The sequence below is a fragment of the Syngnathus typhle genome, unplaced genomic scaffold, assembly GCF_033458585.1.
Source record: "Syngnathus typhle isolate RoL2023-S1 ecotype Sweden unplaced genomic scaffold, RoL_Styp_1.0 HiC_scaffold_448, whole genome shotgun sequence".
NCBI lineage: Eukaryota > Metazoa > Chordata > Actinopteri > Syngnathiformes > Syngnathidae > Syngnathus > Syngnathus typhle.
Window position 1 is genome coordinate 20,001 of NW_026872350.1, and position 4,433 is coordinate 24,433.

Below are 4,433 nucleotides of genomic sequence, written 5' to 3' on the forward strand. Positions count from 1 at the left end.
AGTCTCCGGAGAATGACAGCGGGCGCGCGCAAGAGGCCAGTCCGGGGATGAGGCAGCATCCTCGGGCAGCAGGCGGGAGGAGGCAGCCTCCCCTTAGTATAACTTAGTCTCCGGAGAATGACAGCGGGCGCGCGCAAGAGGCCAGTCCGGGGATGAGGCAGCATCCTCGGGCAGCAGGCGGGAGGAGGCAGCCTCCCCTTAGTATAACTTAGTCTCCGGAGAATGACAGCGGGCGCGCGCAAGAGGCCAGTCCGGGGATGAGGCAGCATCCTCGGGCAGCAGGCGGGAGGAGGCAGCCTCCCCTTAGTATAACTTAGTCTCCGGAGAATGACAGCGGGCGCGCGCAAGAGGCCAGTCCGGGGATGAGGCAGCATCCTCGGGCAGCAGGCGGGAGGAGGCAGCCTCCCCTTAGTATAACTTAATCTCCGGAGAATGACAGCGGGCGCGCCTAAGAGGCTGGTCCGGGGACCAGGCACTCTCCCCGGACAACAAAGCACGTCCCCCTCCTGAGTGGACAAAAAAAATCCACTCCTGGTACCTAGAATTTTCTCCAGCGGCGGGCTGGGAGTCTAATCTTTCTCCTGGCCGAGAAAAGAGCACTCTCCCCGGACAACAAAGCACGTCCCCCTCCTGAGTGGACAAAAAAAATCCACTCCTGGTACCTAGAATTTTCTCCAGCGGCGGGCTGGGAGTCTAATCTTTCTCCTGGCCGAGAAAAGAGCACTCTCCCCGGACAACAAAGCACGTCCCCCTCCTGAGTGGACAAAAAAAATCCACTCCTGGTACCTAAGATTTTCTCCAGCGGCGGGCTGGGAGTCTAATCTTTCTCCTGGCCGAGAAAAGAGCACTTTCCCCCGGACAACAAAGCACGTCCCCCTCCTGAGTGGACAAAAAAAATCCACTCCTGGTACCTAGAATTTTCTCCAGCGGCGGGCTGGGAGTCTAATCTTTCTCCTGGCCGAGAAAAGAGCACTTTCCCCCGGACACCAAACCAGCCAACGTCCCCCTCCTGAGTGGACAAAAAAAATCCACTCCTGGTACCTAAAATTTTCTCCAGCGGCGGGCTTGGGACGAAAATCAATCTTCCTCCCGAAATTAAACCACTATTGGCGGACGCCAGCCCCAAGCGCCAGCCCCGACCGCCACCCCCCGACCGCCACAAGGCGACCGCCACAAGGCGACCGCCACAAGGCGACCGCCACCGGCCCCAAGCGCCAGCCCCGACCGCCACCCCCCGACCGCCACAAGGCGACCGCCACAAGGCGACCGCCACAAGGCGACCGCCACAAGGCGACCGCCACAAGGCGACCGCCACTGGCCCCAAGCGCCAGCCCCGACCGCCACCCCCCGACCGCCACAAGGCGACCGCCACAAGGCGACCGCCACAAGGCGACCGCCACAAGGCGACCGCCACAAGGCGACCGCCACAAGGCGACCGCCACCGGCCCCAAGCGCCAGCCCCGACCGCCACCCCCCGACCGCCACAAGGCGACCGCCACAAGGCGACCGCCACAAGGCGACCGCCACAAGGCGACCGCCACAAGGCGACCGCCACCGGCCCCAAGCGCCAGCCCCGACCGCCACCCCCCGACCGCCACAAGGCGACCGCCACAAGGCGACCGCCACAAGGCGACCGCCACAAGGCGACCGCCACAAGGCGACCGCCACTGGCCCCAAGCGCCAGCCCCGACCGCCACCCCCCGACCGCCACAAGGCGACCGCCACAAGGCGACCGCCACAAGGCGACCGCCACAAGGCGACCGCCACAAGGCGACCGCCACAAGGCGACCGCCACTGGCCCCAAGCGCCAGCCCCGACCGCCACCCCCCGACCGCCACAAGGCGACCGCCACAAGGCGACCGCCACCGGCCCCAAGCGCCAGCCCCGACCGCCACCCCCCGACCGCCACAAGGCGACCGCCACAAGGCGTTAGTGGCCGCGCCCGGTACTTTACTGGACCCTATTTGGCCCGCGGACCGGCCGGCGTCGCTTCCTTGAATGCTTAGCCGCCTTTCGAGCTGCCATGCCGGGCTTGAGTTAGTGGTTTGCGCCCGGTACTCTACGTTAAAAGTCAGGCGGAACGGCTCTGAAGCTCCAGACGGTGCTTCCTTGAATGCTTAGCCGCCTTTCGAGCTGCCATGCCGGGCTTGAGTTAGTGGTTTGCGCCCGGTACTCTACGTTAAAAGTCAGGCGGAACGGCTCTGAAGCTCCAGACGGTGCTTCCTTGAATGCTTAGCCGCCTTTCGAGCTGCCATGCCGGGCTTGAGTTAGTGGTTTGCGCCCGGTACTCTACGTTAAAAGTCAGGCGGAACGGCTCTGAAGCTCCAGACGGTGCTTCCTTGAATGCTTAGCCGCCTTTCGAGCTGCCATGCCGGGCTTGAGTTAGTGGTTTGCGCCCGGTACTCTACGTTAAAAGTCAGGCGGAACGGCTCTGAAGCTCCAGACGGTGCTTCCTTGAATGCTTAGCCGCCTTTCGAGCTGCCATGCCGGGCTTGAGTTAGTGGTTTGCGCCCGGTACTCTACGTTAAAAGTCAGGCGGAACGGCTCTGAAGCTCCAGACGGTGCTTCCTTGAATGCTTAGCCGCCTTTCGAGCTGCCATGCCGGGCTTGAGTTAGTGGTTTGCGCCCGGTACTCTACGTTAAAAGTCAGGCGGAACGGCTCTGAAGCTCCAGACGGTGCTTCCTTGAATGCTTAGCCGCCTTTCGAGCTGCCATGCCGGGCTTGAGTTAGTGGTTTGCGCCCGGTACTCTACGTTAAAAGTCAGGCGGAACGGCTCTGAAGCTCCAGACGGTGCTTCCTTGAATGCTTAGCCGCCTTTCGAGCTGCCATGCCGGGCTTGAGTTAGTGGTTTGCGCCCGGTACTCTACGTTAAAAGTCAGGCGGAACGGCTCTGAAGCTCCAGACGGTGCTTCCTTGAATGCTTAGCCGCCTTTCGAGCTGCCATGCCGGGCTTGAGTTAGTGGTTTGCGCCCGGTACTCTACGTTAAAAGTCAGGCGGAACGGCTCTGAAGCTCCAGACGGTGCTTCCTTGAATGCTTAGCCGCCTTTCGAGCTGCCATGCCGGGCTTGAGTTAGTGGTTTGCGCCCGGTACTCTACGTTAAAAGTCAGGCGGAACGGCTCTGAAGCTCCAGACGGTGCTTCCTTGAATGCTTAGCCGCCTTTCGAGCTGCCATGCCGGGCTTGAGTTAGTGGTTTGCGCCCGGTACTCTACGTTAAAAGTCAGGCGGAACGGCTCTGAAGCTCCAGACGGTGCTTCCTTGAATGCTTAGCCGCCTTTCGAGCTGCCATGCCGGGCTTGAGTTAGTGGTTTGCGCCCGGTACTCTACGTTAAAAGTCAGGCGGAACGGCTCTGAAGCTCCAGACGGTGCTTCCTTGAATGCTTAGCCGCCTTTCGAGCTGCCATGCCGGGCTTGAGTTAGTGGTTTGCGCCCGGTACTCTACGTTAAAAGTCAGGCGGAACGGCTCTGAAGCTCCAGACGGTGCTTCCTTGAATGCTTAGCCGCCTTTCGAGCTGCCATGCCGGGCTTGAGTTAGTGGTTTGCGCCCGGTACTCTACGTTAAAAGTCAGGCGGAACGGCTCTGAAGCTCCAGACGGTGCTTCCTTGAATGCTTAGCCGCCTTTCGAGCTCTCCTGCCCGGCGTGGGTTTCGCGTCCGCGCCCGGTACATTATGGAAGCCAAAAAAAAAAAAATTCTGAGTGGGACCGGCCTGGGGGGCTTCCTTGAAAGCCCATCCGCCCTCCGAGCTCTCCCACCGGTCGTGGGTTGGCGTCCGCCACTGCTCAAAGCGAACTTCAAATTATCTGCTTAATAATGTGGAACACCATTCTTAAGTAGTTTTTCCTTAATTTGGGCTCAACTGGCCGGTAATGATCCCCGGTGTCTGAGATTGATCTCAGTGATCCAAAGAGCCCTGACACGTAATACCATCCATGAGTTTAATTGAAAAACAAAAAATGTAATCTTTATGACACATAAATACAATTTGCATAATAATTTGGAACACAGTGTAGACTTCCAGCGGACCGCGCGCGGCTCGGCTGACGGCGCAGCGCGATCTGGTACCGCTGCGCGGGACGAAACACGCCCCGTGCAGAGTTCCAGGCGGCCGGGAAGACATTTAAGCGCTGCCGCTGCAGCTGCGGCGGGGATTTGCCGTCCTCCGGTGGACACGACGAGTAAATACACCAGCAATCGCACTTACACCGTGTTCCAAATTATTATGCAAGTGACATTTATCTCAGATTTTCCTAAATAGTCGATGCAAAATGAGTCAGCATAATTTTCAAGTCATCAACCATTATTTTGATGAATTCTAATTTTATTGAACAAACCTCCGAATGATCACAGAATTTTTAAAAAATAAAAAACTTAAAATGCACTGTTCCACATTATTACGCACAACAGAGTTTTATAACATTTTATAGGTTTT